This window comes from Meleagris gallopavo, chromosome 16 (assembly GCF_000146605.3).
Source record: "Meleagris gallopavo isolate NT-WF06-2002-E0010 breed Aviagen turkey brand Nicholas breeding stock chromosome 16, Turkey_5.1, whole genome shotgun sequence".
In the NCBI taxonomy this organism is placed as follows: Eukaryota; Metazoa; Chordata; class Aves; order Galliformes; family Phasianidae; genus Meleagris; species Meleagris gallopavo.
Genome location: NC_015026.2, coordinates 10,657,821 through 10,675,154, shown reverse-complemented (window position 1 = coordinate 10,675,154; position 17,334 = coordinate 10,657,821). Strand labels below are relative to the sequence as shown.

The following is a 17,334-nucleotide window of genomic DNA, read 5'->3' as shown; positions in this document are numbered from 1 at the left end:
TTTTTTTTACAGAGGTGAAGATAATAAGCTGGGTCAGTACTAGCAAAAGGATTTCACTTAGTGAGGATTTTTTCCTCTGCTTTTATCTCTGGGGGCAGACTGATAAGTTTTTGTGTTTTAGCTTTTGACACGTAACTAGAAATGAGCTGTCCTGAAATAGCTCTGAGTGTTTATTAGTTGGTTGCTTGAAGTTAGGTAGAGCTGCTGCTCCTTGCCCTGCTTCACTCATGAGCATTAGCCAAACAGTGCTGGTTCTTGGGCCCTGTGATAAGGTATTGCACAGCACTCTCAGGAAGAGAGAACTTGTCTGTTTTGCAGATGTTCAGTCCTCCACTCTTCATGTAGGAACACCCAAATATGCAAGATGGAGACATCAGCTGGATTTTTGCAGTTACGATTGGTGCTCGAGTCATTTTTCCTCAGAGTCTTTTTTTAATGAGCTCCTTCCCAAGATAAGTCTCTAAAGTTAATGTCCTGTCATCTCACGTCACAATCAGGAGCTTTTAGTTTTCTTCTAGACGTGTGCTCCTAATGTTGATACACAGGGGTGAGGAAAAAGGGAGTGAGATCAGCTCTTCCTTTAATTTTGTTTGTTCCCCATTTTGTTCGTTTTTGAATGTTTTTCCTGTTCTCTCGACTTGAAAAAGGAGTTTTCCCAGCTAATATTATGTCACTTTACCTTCCAGCTGCTGTGCTGGGACATAGCCACCCAATAATCTCCTTGAGAATAATTGCTGGTGTCTTTTCAGATCATGTTTGGGAAAGGTGACGAACTGCTTGCTACAGAGATGTTACTGACACAGAGCTGCCCTTGGTTTGAAAGCTGGTGCAGAAATTACCCCATGCAATTGTTGGAAAGTCAGAGCTGTCATGGTAAGAAGGGAGGAACAGAGCTGTTTGTTTGTGTGTAATTCCAGGGCTTGTGTGTCATCTTTGGTGCAAACCATACAATTCCCAGTATGGTGGGGAACGTGCACTTGTAATACGGAGGGCAGGAACATGGGCTCTTGCTCAGCATGGATCAGGGTTAAAGAGATGTCAGCTCTTACTGAGGAGGTAGGAGCGAGGAAAAAATGATCTTCGGGAGCTGCACACGGAGGAGCAGGCATGGATATTTAATGAATCCGAGTTGTCAGACCAGCTCAGGGAAGCTGTGCGTCCTATCAGTCCCTCTCAGTAGTTGTCAGAAAAAGGGAGGAATCTGCCTCAGTTCAGGTCGATTCTGCGCTGAGCTTTCTCTACATCTGCCCTGAGTCATAAGAGCTGGTTGTTTTTCTCATTGCTGTTATGGACACAGGCTGTTCAGCTGTCCCTTTTCTGGTCAGACACGCTAAACTCAAGCAGACATCTTTCTCTTTGATACCTGAACAAAACTCTTAAGACTCTGCAGCTGAAGACTCTCTAGGATGCAGCGTACGTTTCTCAGCTGCTGCTTAAAGAGGTGTTTTTTATGGAAGGCAGATAGCACAGATAACTGTGTTGTCTTGTGATTTAGAGTTAGAGAGGTCTATAAATACTCGTTTTGCCTTTTGTCTTTTTCTCCTTCCCTCTCTAGGAAGCTAGAAAGGCTCTCTGAAAGGCTGGTCAGTCTCAATGATGAACTTAACAATTACAGCCTTAGTGCCCATCTTCCAAAATTTCTAATAAAATTGCATGAATATTTAATACCCAATTATTAAATATTGAAAAATTTAAAACTGGACTGGTTTGGAAGTTAGCATGTGATGAATAATTCAGAATTGGGAAGCAAGACTCGGTGCTGAGATGATGTTACTTTCCCTTTCTTCTTGCTGGGAGATTACTTTGGTGGTCCTGCCAGTCTTGGGACAGTTTGTTGGGGATTGCTTGGAGACTTCAAGTCTTCATCTCTTGCTCAAGAGCATCAGCACATGCTTAAGGGAAATAACCATCCCTATCTATAATATTGAAAGCTTTTGCCATGGAAATATGAGCTCCAGAGGCTGGAGAAATGTGATTGAAAGTGTGGTTATCCAGGAGATGGCTCTGTTTCCAAACATCTTTCATGCTCCAGGGAAAAAAAGATTGCTTGTCCTTATGTCTGTGTCACATTCCAGTAGCTTTGATATTTGAAAGCCCCTTTTTCCTGTTGCTGTTTTTGCTTCCCTATGCTGAACCAGCGTTTTGTGTAAGATCATCTTTAAAAGATTGTTTTCATAAAGTAGACATCAGAAAATGGAGTAGAACAAGAAAAATATACCAATAAAGGCAGGGCAGAACCTGCTGCCCTATGAGAGAAGGTCCAGGGTATGTCTGGTGTGAGTTTGAAGCAGAGTAAGAGCCTTTGGGGCCTGCTGCAGGAGCACAAAGGCCAGTAAGAAGGGCCTGGGGAAAGTTTGAATAGTTGGCATCAAGAGTGCTTTCAGGCCAAGAGCAATGTGTTTGCAATGCCAACATTTCCAAATGCTATTAAGGGGATAAACAGAGGGAGGGGGGTGGGGGGAAGGGGGAAGGATTGAATAGGAGTGAGCGGAGGCTTTTTTAGAGCTCAGTTTTCTTTGGAACAAAGGACATAAAACAAACTCCGCAATCTTTTCCCATTAAAAACACAAATAAGGTGGCCTGCTGCAGAGCCTTGCCTTTATCTGTTGCAGTGCGATTGTGTTTGCATCCCTGCTGACCAGGTAAAATGGTGTGCGTTTTTCCTTGCAGCCCTCCAGCCTGCCCGCGTGCTGCTCACAGCAGAAGTGTTTCCATTAGCCCAGGCCGTGCAAACAGATAAAATGGCAGGCTGACCTTTCAGCAAAGCCTCCTCACCTAGGGGCTGGAGGCACTGGGCTTTGTCTCCAACCTTTGTGAGGTTTTGGAGCTGTAATGGTGTATAATGTCTGTCAAGAGGAAAGGCAACTCATGGGTAGGAAGGGACTTAGTCCAACACAGCTGAGTGTGGTTATTTACAGCCGCTCTCAAAACAATCAGGGAATCTACAGGGTTTACAGCTCAATCTGTGCATCTGAAATCAGAACTAGAGAGTGCCTGGATTGTGCCGGTCCCATTTTAGGACTGTCTTACACCACATACTGTTGAAAAGCTACTTTAGAAATTGTAAGAATCTCTTTCAATGTTTATTCATTCCATCTTTAGATCCATCTGCCCGTAAAGCTGGGATATTTGTGTCGTGAGTGCAGGCTTAGTAACTTGAGGGATGGGGGGGAAATGAGATACAGTCAGTAACCGCCTTGGGCACTGTCATGGAATTGAGAGAGCACTTCCATAGGTTTCGGCATCAGAATTTGGACGTGGGAACCTCCTGGAGTCAGAGCAGAGTGATGCTGCTGGGGAAGCTTGAAATTGCTTCTTGGTGGTGGTACAAAGCTCCCGTCTGTAGCCTTGGTGAGAGTTGGTGGATGATAAAACTGCAAAGCGCTCTCTCACGTGTGATTGAATATTGTCCACACTGCAGTTTGGAAGAGCGCAATTCCTGCAAAATGCCTTCACTTTGAGAAGGAAGAAACAAATATTTCTGGAACGGTTTTCCCGTGTTTGTTTTAGTAACAGATGTTTGATGCTGTTCAGAGGCTTAAATAGCATCCAGTGTTCTGGGGTAGTGGTAACAACTGTGCAGTGGAAATAAAATAATGGGCAGCATGCAGAGGAGGTGATCCAGGCAGGAATAAATATATCTGTTAGACAGTCCTGCAGACCACCCTGTGTAATTAAGTGTGTGTTATCTTTGTTAATGACAGAGTTCCAAGGATTAATTCTTACGTTAGGCACTTGAGCAGTTTCAAAGCCGCTCTTTTTCTTGGAAGCAGCCAAGTGATGTGATTCTTGTTCCTCTAGCAAGTGACACAAGTTAAGCCCCTGTTCTTGCTGCCAGCCATCCCTGAACTACAGCCTGCAAAAAGTTCCTGTGACTTCTCCAGGTAATCTGTTTTGGAAGCATTGAAGAAAAACAGGCCTGCTACCTGCTGCTCCAGAAGCAGAGGATAGCTGTTCTCCTACAAACTTAAGTGGTGTTATGTATTTGTATTTTTAAGGTGAGGCAATTTTTTGCATCTGAAGCTAATGACTAACTCCAGCTGACATTGCTTTGTTCTGGGAAGTGCTGTTGGGCTTTAATTGCCATATGGAAGGGAAATGTGGCTGGAAGACTTTATCATCATTTGGGGAGGGTTGGGGGGGAAATGTCGTCTTGGCTGGTTCACAATTTATGCCCAGTGTGAAGATTCTGACTCCCAAGATGTTTGTGCCATATCATCCTAATTGGCGAAATTCACCTTGGGAACTAAATAGCTCTCCTGAGGTTAATTTAGCTGCGTCGGGGGTGAATGTTGCCATCCCCAAATAATTCTGTATTGCAGCACGCATGCTGTTCGCATTATTTAAGCCAGCAATTTTAAAGCTACCCAGGGTCTCTTTATACTACACTGCACTGTCTTCACCAAGTGCAGCACGGACATGCTGCAGGGGTGACTGAGCTGAGCTGGATGTCCAGAACCAGCTTGCTTCTTGCCTTCCCAACTCCAAAACATGTCCCCCAAAAAGGGGGAGATGGAAGGGTAGGGGAGCTTTGAGCAGAGCCTGTGCTAGGATTTCCTCTGGGACAGCCTTCTGCTCTATGTGTTTCCACTGCTTGGGCTGAATCCCTTTAGGTAAGTCAACTTCAAGTGTGCTCATCAGTCATGCAACCTTATGTTGTAATCTCAGCTTTACCAGGAGAAGAAAAGGAATAAATATGAAACTACAAAACTCTTACTCAAGGCTAATGTGTGCTATGTGTATGTACAGGTACTACAAAAGGAAGTTTATCCTCTTCCGTAGCTTCTTGTCCCTGCTTTCTGTGCCCTGCTTCTTTCAACCTAACCCAATTCCTGATGCCCTCTGCCACTTTGTGCAGATTATCTGGGGATAAAGGTTAATCATGGACTTCTTTCCAAGAAGTGTGCATTGCATAGAGAGATGGGATTTGTCTGACGTGGGATCTTCAGAAATCCATCTTTGCTGAAGGATAAATGGGGAATTTTCCTTAGTGAAGGATTCTTGATCAATACAAGGATCAAGGTGGCACAGATGTGTTTTGATACCGCGCTGCCTTTGTAAGCTCTTCCCCACAATTCCAAATGGGAGAAGCTGGTGGCTGGAGGAGGGGGCTGGGAGATGCCTTGAGCCATATGGTACATACACAGTGTAAAAATAAACCCATGTTCACTGATCAAATAAATACCACTTAAATTTAAAATTGAACAGCCACTGCAGTCTGTTGAATAGAAAACTGGTTTTACCTTAAAGAAAAGTTATAATTTGTGGTTGTAATGTCACAAATTGTAAGTTTTACGGAGTGCAGCTTGAGCCTGCTGGACTGCAGCAGCGTGGTCTTTCAGCCCGGCGTGTGAAGCACTCCTATAAAATCCTGCAGTGAGGTTTATTTCTAGAGAATGATGATCATAAACCTGCTTCTGTCAGAAAATGCTCAGCCCCTCTTCTATTAGCCTTTATTGGATACAGTACGATTTATTTTTTATACTGCGTCCTTCACGGAGTATCACAGAACTCTTCTCAGGTGATGTTTGTCGTAAAGTAAAGCTGGAGGACGTTTGGGCTCAGGGCTGGAATGGGGAATGGCTCAATGGGTTTCACGTGCAGAAGGGCAGTGCTTGAGCTGCAGCAAGGTGGGTGGGGAGCGCAGACCTGCCATAGAATAGTGAAGGAACTGGAGGGGTGCAGTGGGGTTGGTGATGGATGGCCCACATAGCAGTGCTGGGTGCTGTCTGTCTGAGGCACTCTGGTTGGGACAGGGTGGGTAGGAATCGGTGCGGAGCAGAGTATTCTATCCCATACGTTGTCAGCGAGTGGCTGAGCCTCCGATGCCTTACTAAGGGAAGGTAACCTGTAACAGGGCTCCGAATGGGCTTTTCTGGGACTGAAAAATATTAGCTGGGATCACAAGCGAATTAATGCAGCTGCATGGCTTGGGGTGTCTTGGAGGACTTGCAGAACGAATTTATGTTTTCCTGACAAAGTCGAGTGGCACATCTAATTCCATGGCACTTGTGGTTGCTGAGAGCCGCAGTGTTTTACCTCTTTCCTTAGGGAAAAGGTTAAGTGTAGCTTTGGTTTCCTTTGGTGTGGAGACTGCTGTTGCTATTGATTGTCCCAGCTGAACTGAGAGTAGGAGCCAAAGCTGTGGTATTTCCAGGCAGCTGTGAGTATTGTCAGATGTAAGGAGTGTAAGAGCAATGGAATAAAAAGCAGTGACATTTCCAATCTGAGAGACCAAAAAAAGCCCAACTCATATTTTATTTATTTATCCAAAATAGTTTGAATTATTCATTAAAGTTGATATAAGGTGTGAAAATACAAGGTGGTTTCAAGAAGTAGCATCATTAGGAGGAAGCTAATCATTTGGCAGTATTAATTTTGTAACAGATTAATGATTTTTTCAGTGAGAATTTTCTTGGCCATCAAACTCTTTATGATGGGCAGCATTTAATACAGGTGTGTGGCCTGAATACCAAAGAGACCAGGCAAAACAACTTCTGGATATTTTCCCTTTCTCTTTATTCTCCTCTTTGTGTTTAACGCCAGGCAGAGTACAGGGCACTATCCCTGTCCAAGGCATAACCTGTCAAACCTTAGTGTATTTCCTGAGTCCTCCTTTGCTTCAGATGCCTTTGGGATGGATGCTTTGGGATATTTATGGTGCAACTTTGCCCATCCCTGGTTTCTGCAGAGCACACCTGCACTTCTCACCTGTTCCTTGTGAGCATAACGATGTGAAGCATGGGAACTCCAATGAGTGCTCTAAACGCAGGCATTGGAGTTTTCAAACACTGTCTTGTAAAGATGCAATTAAACCTGATTCTCCAAATGTTGTGAAAGATCTTAAAGGATTGAGATGTTCATTTTTCTCTGTGGGAGATAAAGTGGGTGGAAAGTGAAGTTGTCATCAGAAATTGCTGTTAATGCACCTCGACCTGTCCTGGAAGGATCTTCCTCTGCTCAGTCACCTTTACAGCTGTGCACGAAGCATTTCTCAGTAATAAGCTGAATTGCACTCTGTGCAAATTATGACTTTTAAAACAATTTTTCCTGGCTGTGCTTAGAACTTTGGCTGGAATTATTGGTATTAGGTAAGGCTTAAGAATGAGACCCATCACATCTCTGAAATCAGAAACGGAGCAAACAGTGAGCTGTACATAACTTAATGGCAGGGGAGGTGGTAGAGAGTTTGTGTCCTCAGGTCAGTCAGTGTGCTGCTCGTGCTGCTCGTGCAGCTCTGGCTGCTGGGAATCTGCAGTGCAGGGGGCAATCCCTGCATAGAGCCTCAGCAGAGAGGCTGTGGGAAGCCTGTGCCTAAAAAGCAGCACCTGCTGCCATCTCCAACATCCCCAAAGTGTCTGAGAGGTTTGCCTGGGGCTGGCGGCTGTGATGCAGAGCCTGCAGGAATGCTGTCTCTTGTTGGAGCACAGTGGGAAGCCTTGAAAATTACCCGGGTGTGCCTCAAATGGATTTGTGTTGCTTTGTTTCAGCAGTGGGACCCTGTCCCATGTGTCCTATGTCTCAGGCTGCCTTCCTACCGGATTGCTGTTCTGTGAGTCCTTGCAGCCCAGCTTTGTGGTGGTGTCAGCAATGTCCAAAAAGGGGAAGCAGGGGGTTATTCTCAGTCCTGAGGGCTGCCCTCAGTTTGTTTGGAAGTAGTTGGAAGTAGCCCCTTGCTGATAATATTATCCTAGGATAATATTATCCTAGGAAAAAGAAATGTTGCATGAGGGTAAGCATCAGCAGTTGCTGTAGCTGAGCTGTTGACTTCAGTTTAGCTGGGCATAAAGGAAGAGGCATCTTTTCACCATCGTGGCTCAGTGGGCCTTTCACTAGGGGCAGCTACAAATCAAGGCATTCCTATCATCTCCCTGTGCCTGCTTCTTTACTTCTGCCCGTTCCCAAGCTGCTTGGCTAAGGAAACACTGCTGGGAATTGCTGATGGAGCTACTGGGCGGATGACAGGGCTTCCTCCTATCCCTGACTGGTGCTGGCACATTCTGTTACATCTGCATTAGCAGTTATGGAGCTCGGTGCTTTGTGCCAGTGGCTGACACGAGGTGTATCTAGCAGGGAGATAGCATTTCTTCATGCAGATGAATTCCTCCAGCCAGGACAGCTGATGCGGTGAGGCACCAGAACTGCCGCAGGAGCTGGAAAGGGAGCCAGGAGGATGTGGGATGCCAGGGCATGCTGCAGGGAGTGGAGGTGGTGAGCCCTGCAGCTCAATTGGAAAGCCCAGGGCTTCTTGCAGGAAAGGCTGATCTTAGAATGCATCCTTTTTCAACCTGGGGTGGGTGATAAGGTTGAACCCAGCAGGTGGTGAGTATGCTCCTGATGGCCGTTAGAAGTACCTAACTGGAAACTAAACAGTGGAGGAGGTGCTGACTGTCTGTGAATAATGTAAGCTGTTTGATGAGTTAGGGTACCATCCACCCCCAAGGTTATAAAATCAGGAAAAGCAGCCTTCAGGATATGGTACAAAAAGGCAGATTTACTTTTCAAAGGCTGGGCTGCATTTATTAGGAAAAAATATCAGTGTTGGATATGAGATATATTAAAAGCAGTGCCATCTCTGATCAGTGGTGAAACATTATTTACCACTGCAGTGTGGCCACTGAATTTTACTTTCATGTATAGGATTTTTGTCCTTAACAGTTGTGTCTTCAGAATGCAAAGCTGAATGAAGACTGTGAAAATGTTGAGGTCAGAGCCACCAATTAACCTCCTGATTTCAGAGGCTGATTACTCAATTAATCAAGGGACCAGACCCCGCTGAGATGATGGGGAAAAGGTTGTAACAATCCAGGGAAGGGCTGAGTTAATTGCTCACTGATAAATTAGATAGGAATGGGAAGACTGGTGGTCAAGAAAGATGCTTTACATCCCTCTTGGTCTGTTCTTGTACAGCAGCGTATTAGTAAATGGACTGGTGTGTGATGTTTCCCAAGACTGGTTTGTACCCCTTGATAAAGTAAGGTAGAGTTTTTGGGGGGGGGGGTGCCTGAAGTAAAGGAAGTACTTTCCTTATACATCTTTATGAGCAGCTCTGGAAGGTGGGGCTGAATTAACCAAAGGCAATTGGATGGCCGGCATTATCTCACCATGCATGGATGCTCTCACTCAGAAGTAAAGGGACACGGATTCTCTTTAACCATTAAAGAGTGTCTGTCCTTGCCTGGGGATTAAGTTAAATTGGATTAAGGCCAGAGTACTTCTGAGCAGGGCATCCTCAGTGGCATTTAAGGCACTTTAACTTAACACGTCGAATTATCCTTTTGTCCCACCCCGAGAGCCTAAGTGAAGCAGTACAGAAGATGAGAGGAGAGTTGTTACTGCTAGTGCTGCAGCTGTTGGAAGCTGAATCGTGGCAGGTCTGTGGGCTCACCATTGCCACTCCTGCATTCCTCCTGTGCTGCACTTGGAAGGTCAATGGAAACATATTTGGGGAAATATTTGAGCAAAAACTTTTCTAGCAAGCTTGGAAAGCAGTAATAGTTCAGCCTGGGCTGTATGTGCCCAGCCAAAATCCATGATTCGTGTGCCAGCAGTAGTCTTGCAGTGACAGCTTTCCAAGTGCTGGAGCACAAACTAGCTGTCCTGTGGCCCAAGTGTGCTGCAATTATCTCTCTAATTGCAGGACAGACAAAGCTGTAAACCTCAAAATAACAGGGAGATATCTGAGTAAGAAGTCTGTTTGTTTTCTGTTAGAAAGAAGGTTTTTTTTTCCTAACTCTGGACTGCGGTGTTGATAACACAAGCTGACTTGGGAGGCATCTCTAGCATATATTAAGTTAAAGCCAATCTCTGTAATTAATGGGGGAATAAATCGAGGTTTAATTACTCAGAAGGCACCTTGGGTGAAAGATTCATGGTAATTGTTGTGTATCCTCTTGAAGGATTCACAGTGCTGGCAGCTCCCTTTGTAGCAATAAAATGCAGGGTGAGTGGCAGGCAGTCTCCCAGGACCTCTCTGCTGGGGACTAGACCAGGTAAGGCAGCAAATGGAAAGAGACAGTGGTACTCCTCAGGCTCTTTATCACAGGAAAAGCCCATTCCCGAATCTTAAGGGATTCCTAAGCATCCTGTCAATTTGAGATCAAAGTGCTTACAGTCAGATCGAGTGTGTGTTTGAAGAGATTTCCCTTATAGCCAGATCCCTCCTCATGCAGCCATACAGAGGCACATTTGTTATCACTTTTCCACTTTCTTGCTCCCTGTAACTTAGCGCTCTTCTCTTGGGTTCTGTGTAGAAGATGAGATGTGTGTATGTGGGGAAATGGATGCTGTAGCTTTGAATTTTGTAGAATGCTGTTGAAGGGCTGGCCAAGCAAAAGAAAAATCCATCTTACTAAAACGCGTCTCTTTTCCTCATTCCCCAGTTTATTACCTTTTGGTCTTCTGGGGACAGGAGGAGAGGATTCTAGCTTGTCTTTTTCTTTACTCTGCCTGCTTAATTCACTTTTTAAAAAATTAATTAACCTTTTCAATTCACTTAGTTTGGTTAGCACTGTAAATACGGCGCAAGGCCTCTACGCCAATGACGTATAACAAAGTACCTACTTTCTTCCCCTAAATAGAGCTGAAGAAGCAAGTGGAAAGTGCAGAACTAAAAAACCAGCGCCTGAAGGAGATTTTTCAGACCAAGATCCAGGAGTTTCGCAAGGTCTGTTACACACTCACTGGGTACCAGATCGACATCACCACTGAGAACCAGTATCGACTCACCTCCATTTACGCCGAGCACCAAGGAGACTGCCTGCTCTTTAAGGTAGGTGTGTGCGCCCCGTGCTTCCTTGGGTTCATGGTGTCCAGCATGACGTGTTTCTTCTTTCTTGGTGGTTAGACTGGAATGTCGTTGCCATGCTGCTGTGTGACAGGCTGTTCCTTATGAGGAAAGTAAAGATGCTTTCTTCTTTCGGGAAAAAGCTTCCATAGATTTCGCATCTGGTCTCCCCCTTGTATATCAACGTAACTCGGAGTAAAGAGAAGAGGCTGTATATGCATTATAGCTAAGGCATCTGGCCTTGCACTTCACCTTTTTTATCATCTGTTATATATTCCGTGGCAATAAAACCTTATGCAACCATCTAGATTTCATCTTGACTTCACTGTACGTCCTTACTGTCTTAGCTGCCCTCTAGCTCGTCTGCATGTCGTCATCATGTCTTTATGTAAATTGGTGCCCCTTTCGAGGAGCGACTCATTCTGTGTGTCTGAAGTTTATACAAGCAGCTCAGATGAATTGCAATAGCAGTGTCTTCTGTGTGTCTGATACTGTACTGGTCCAGCCAGAGAGTCTGAGTTTGTGTTGGGCTGAATGCATTAGAGAGCTGAGGTGTGACATTGGAGTCATTGAGTGGTTAAGCTGCATCTTTAATTGCTTAGGTTCGCATATCAATAGGTTAGTGGGAGAACTTCTTACTTCTCAGCAGCAAACACAATTGGCACTTAAGACCATTCCTGCTTGCCACTGACTCCCCTCCAGCGTATTGTTAGGAGGATGAGGATTTTGGAAACATTCATTACATAAGCAGGAACTGGAGAAGTTCACTTTCTGCAGACCTACTGCTGTGTGGATTGCTGCAAGATTGTTTCTTGACATAACAGGACAAATATTTTTCTGCTCTGCAGCTTCAGAGCCTCAGAAACGGAACAAAGAAACCACCAAGTGAAACCAGCAAGGATAAGTATAAGACAGCACCTTGGATCATTAGTAAAACTAGGAAAATATCACTAAAGTGGTTATATTGCTTGGCCTTATCAGGACTGAAACAGATGGCAGCAGGCAAACTCAAAGTCTGTGGAGAAGGGAGAACTCTTGGTTTTCAGGTACTGTCGTTGAATCTTGAGAAGAGCTAGCTGAGGGGGTGCTGTGCTGTTAGCTCTAAGGCCTCCCCAGGCCTGTGTTCACACCTGCTTTGTTACATGCTTAGTGAATGAAACTTCTGCATGTCCCTGGAGGTGTCTATTGGCATGGCAAGACAGAGCATTTAGCAGCTTTTCCTGTGATGTAGGAGAAATGGTGCAGTTGAAGAGTTAAGATATAAGGAAATATGGCCCACTGGAGCCGTAAATCAGTAGTACATCTCCAGTAGGATCAAATTCTTCTTTGTGTCACTGCAATAGAAATAACTTACGTACAGGACAGTGAGTGATCAGGTACAGATTTCTCTCTTTAAATGCTGTTTTTGCTTTCTGTTGTTCACTTGATTATTCCCAAGTCCATCCAGAGGACAGAGGTAAGGGTTGCCAGGGAAAGCAGCAGTAGTTCTGACTTCCTCACGGAATCCAGGCAGGTAGTGTTCGTGTATGTACTGAGTCTTGCATTCTGACTGGGTTTCTGGTGATATTGTGTGATTATGCAGCAGAATTACTAAGCTTACCGTGGGCGTTAGTGTGCATTTCATTAACCCAAAGAGGTCAAAAAGCAGAGAATGCTATTTGTATTTATTCCATTTGAGCAGTTTATGGAACAAAGTCTATACAATTAAACTGCAGAAGTCCCCCAGCACTTTTCAAGCTTCCATCTTTTCTCTGTAAACTTCAGAACATCTTTCAGTAGTGCTGCTGGTGGCATTTAATTTCAGTGAGGATGTAATGGGAGCTACTATAATGTAACCCCTTCAAAGCTAAATGAAGATGAAAGATGTGCTTGGTTTTCCCAAGCAACAAGGCGTGCTGTTGCTGTAGTAAAAGGTCTGCATCCAGCCAATTTGCTTTAAATGGAATCACAGCTTCGTTGAAAGGGTTAATCACTGTGCCATGCTGAGAATACAAATGACTGCATCCTAAATGAGCACTGAATTCCAATGAAAGCGTATCAATATTTATTGGCAATCCCTATGGATACAACAGATGAGCTCATCAACTTGAAGGATGTTCCAGTGATTTTTCAGACCTTCTGTGTGAGTGCGTAGGCAGCAAGGCACATCTCGGATTTCACAGCTCACTCTCACTTGTTTGCTCTTTTTCATTCTTTTAATTAAATGCTGTGAAAAGTGGCACACAGAATCCTCACCAGCAGTTTAGTTTCTGATTATTTTTATGGGAAGCAATGTGTTATAGTTATTGGGTCACTTGACAGCTTCATCTTCAGTTAGTGCTGTCGATACATTAGATGTGTTGGGCCGTAATACAGACCTGGCATTCCACATGCTGCTTGGTTTGTGAGTCTAGGCCAGGCCACCCATGAGATATCCAGGAACTGCATTGCTCACTTGGTAGCAATCTATCGGAGACGTCTTATTAAAACAAACAAGCATTGCTAGGGAACATAAAAATAGGTTTTACCAGCTTGGAATTAAGCAGCGGCAAATCAGGATGTCATTTTTTGGCAGTGTCTGTATCAGGCTGTTTACCATTGCCTCTGGGTAGACCCTGAATGAGAGTAAGGCAGTGAGGTCTTTAGAAAAGCAATGACAATTGATTCACACAAAGAAAGTCTTTTGGTAAACAGAAAGACTGGTCAAATTTGAAGAGGAGATGATTTGGAGACACTTGTACAAATGAACAAACAGCGCAGAGAAAATAAATCATAGGCCTTTTCTTTTTGTGTGCCCAGAGAACACAGTCTGGACCCAAGCATTTAATGTCAATCAATTTTAAAACTAGGAGTGGAAGGCTTGAATTTATAGACCCTGTTGCTTTGAGGTACTGCTGAAAGCAAGAGCTCTGTGGGTTTTCTGAAATGGTGAAGTGTCTTTATGGACAAACAGTAATGCCTAGGTTTGCATAAAATATTTATATTTACCCTAAGTAGGATTTGGGAAGTCAAGCTGGCCTCTTCCTGTAGAGATTAAGAAGAAAATTCCTGTGCTTGCTGGTTATTTTTTGGGCTGTCTGTACATGAATAGTTTTGCCACTGCTGCGTCTGACAACATTCAGCTTCATCCTCTGGCAGTACTTGGGAATGAAGACTTGAATGAAGAGGAGAGAGCAAGAAGAGTCATCAGAGAGAAATCTGCCTTGTGTTTCACTTGCTTGATAATTCACTGTGCTCAACTGTTTCCACCACTGTGGCATGAATGTAGAGCTGGTCACTTGTGTTGATAGGATCCTGGACTGTAAAGGCAGTTGATCTGATATAACAGCTCTGTGAGATCTGGCAGCGTTCGAAATCTTTCGAGTTACTCTGTGCTCCCAGAAAGTGCTCAGGTTTCTCCCTGGTTCAGGTATATCTGGGCCTGAGTTGTTCGGTAAGGAAGTAAATCAGATTATTTTCAGTATCACAGTGGTGTGTGTCTGAGCTTATTAATAGTCCTGGCCAAAAAGCTGCATTTAGGCAGCTCAGCAGCTTATGTTTGTTGTATTTTCTGTATCCTTAGAGCCTAGTCTTCCACAGAAGAGATTTGTCTGTTTCCAGCTCTTGCCCATGTTGTTGTTATTTTCTGCCAGTATTATCAAGTGGAAGCACAAACACCAGCGGTAGCTCATTGAAGAGCATCCCCAAGATGGTAGGCTTCATGCCTTGAAAGAGAATGCCCAAGACATGAGACAGCAAATAAAAACAGAAGCGTCATGACAGAGCATGAGAATGTTGCCAGCCTCGGGGCTGTCACTTCTGCCAAATAAAACCTTTATTGGTGTCCAGTTGGATTGATAATATGGTAATAAAATGAACAGCTTTTTAGCAGCCTGTTAAATTAACAGCCACTGCACACACAGTCTTTGCACACTTGCTTAAGGAGTTCTTCAAGGCAATCTGAAAAGCGAATGTTGTTTTTGATGTGGTTCACAGTGTATTAAAGAGGCAGAACTTAGAGAGCGAAGGGGATAAAGGCGGTGCTGCTTTGGGGATCCTCTGATGGAAGAGGAGTGTGGTGGAAGGACAGATACAAGCTGTGTGTTAGCAAAAGGTGTGGAATGTGAAAGACGTAAGACAGTAACAGTGCAATTCATGAGGATACATAGAAGGGTGGTCCCAGTGCAGCCTTGAAGGTCTGGGAGTATGTCAGCCACTGATTGCTGGCAGGTGGGAGTTGGTATGTAGTGACAGACTGCCTCAGGCTTGTTTGTCTTTGCTTCATTTCCACACTCCTTTCCCTGAACATCTGTCTTGGTGGCTATTTGGAGGCAGGATGGTGGGTGAGGTGGCCTTACAGCAGTTCTTATCATTAAGAACAACTGGGGCTGCGTAGAAACCTGAGGTAGGTAGATAGGTAAATCGTGACAAGGTGTGCAAAATGCAGGAGGGCAGTTCTGTGAACAAAAAGCGATGGTTTAATTGTCTGCCCTTAAGGAGGGAAATAAGGATGGATAGAACGAGAACCTGGAGGCTATTTTCGAAGTACAAAACAGTGCTGACAAAGTGCTAGCTGAAAGGAGGCAAAACTGAGGTGGTTAAGCATGCAGAGGATGCCCTGTGCCCTAAGGCTGCTGAAATGATGGTGCAGCCTTAGCATCACGTTTGCCACAGTGCCCCACTGACAATGTATGTCTCAAAATTAGCAGGAAGGTTACTACAGGGATTGCCTTGACTTGCCTGAGTGGTTCTGTTTGGAGCAGAGGCTGACAGCACTGCTGGGAGCTCTGGGTCTGGTCCTCGTGCTTGGCATCCCTGTAGTTGCCATTAATTCCTCCTTGAGCCCAGCAGAGTATCTTTGAGAAGCACGTTCTAGCTGTTTGTTTCTTTTTGCATCTCTATCTACTCAGATATCCTCTCTTCCTCCTCAGTCCTGATAGTCTTGAGAGGAGAAAGAAATCATAATTTCGTACAGTGCTTTTCTTTCAGCAACTGTCTCGCACTCCTGCACACAATCAGAAATAACAATGGGGCTCATCGGTGGAGCAGGCCAGGCAGCAAGAGGTTGATTAGAGATTGCAGGCCTCTGCTAACCCCTCATTCTTGTTAATTACAAGTTATTTCATTTTTGTATTTTGTTTCCTATTTGCCCGTGTGGTTACTGGAGATGCTGGCCATGCCTGTGTGATGGTGATACCTTGCAGGGATTCCTGCAGGTTCAGCTCTAATCTGCAGCTCTAAAAGCAGAGCTGTCCTCTAATCTGTACTGTTTCAGGATCAAATGCTGCATTTAAACTTCCTACATTTCATTTTCGTCCAGAAGTTTTAGCGACCTATTTCATGTTAGGACCTGGCTTCAATTCTTGTTTCTGTCTTCATTTTATTTTGCTCTTTTTCATGCCTTTTTTTTCCCCTCTTGACGTGGTTTCTCTTCTGTATGTTCTTCCCTAAACAACTGCCTACCCTTTAGGGCAGGGTATTTTTTTTTTTTCCTTTTAATGAAACCAGTCACCTCAAGGGTAGTGGAACTTGGGAAGATCTGACAAAGTCGTCTTTCTAATGCAGGATTTCTGAGTGCAAAGATGTTGCTTTGAGACTTCTGGAGGCTGCGCTGAAACCTTGATCTAACTGAGAAAAGTTAATGCTGCTCTTCTGCTTCCCATCAGTGCAATGGGGAGAATGCTTCTGCCAGTGTCACCAGACTGTACTCAGGGTAACACACTGTGCTAGTGGGAACCAGAGAGCAGCTTTGAGCTGGGGAGTTCACCCCCTATTACCTGCCCATCTGGCACAGGAGCTGCTCTGCATGCTGGCTCCACTTGCTCCCCTTCTCTGCCATGTCTGCCTGCTGGGGTGGATCCAGCCATGCAGGTAATTAATGCTGATGATGCTGGAGCATTATGCCAGTGGCTAAGTCAGTCCCAACTAGCAGGAGGCTGGTATGTGTGAGCCACTCAGAAGGCTCAAGATCTGTGTCCTTGGTGGGTGCAGTAGGTAAATGAAATGCTTAGCTTTTTTCCTCTTGAAATGGCCGATATGTTATGCTGTGAAGCAAATGCATAACCCCTTGCTTCAAAAAGCAAGGCTTATTTTCAGGCAGAAAATGTGAAGTTGCTCACAGGTACTGCCTGAGAGTCGCTCACTCTGCTGATAGTTCTGCTGATGGTCTCATCTCGGTGCCAGCTCATGGCAGACACTGGCCAGCCCTGCTGAAGGTCCTCAGCCTGTCTTCAGGGCTTCTGCAATATGAAATAACCAAACTACCAGAGTGCTGGTGTGGTGTGTTGTTTGTTTTTTTTTTTTTTTTAAAGCTTGTGATTCACCTCTTCTCCATCTCATTTTTCTTCATTAAAATACATCTTACTTAATGAAGCAGGAGAGGCAGCCCATGCTTTCTAGGGCAAGTTACACACACAGCGAGGAGCACAGGTCACTGGTGAGAAGTAGATTAAACCTCAGCATCTGGGCTGGTGTAGCAGCACACCCAGCAGGAGGCAATGGGGCAGGGTGAGTGCATGGGGCAGGTCGTGCAAAGCTGTGTGCCCCTGTCCAGGCAGCTGCTGTTTGTGCCCTGATGGCACCATCCTTGT

At 44.7% G+C, this 17,334-nt stretch overlaps 1 long non-coding RNA gene across 1 annotated transcript; it reads left to right on the top strand.

Annotated features, from left to right (window-relative positions):
- Positions 1-756: 756 nt before the first annotated feature.
- Positions 757-16,193, top strand: LOC109370248. Its single transcript, XR_004161521.1, has 3 exons — positions 757-873; positions 10,581-10,771; positions 10,847-16,193. It is a non-coding gene; the product is annotated as an uncharacterized LOC109370248 (long non-coding RNA).
- Positions 16,194-17,334: the final 1,141 nt, after the last annotated feature.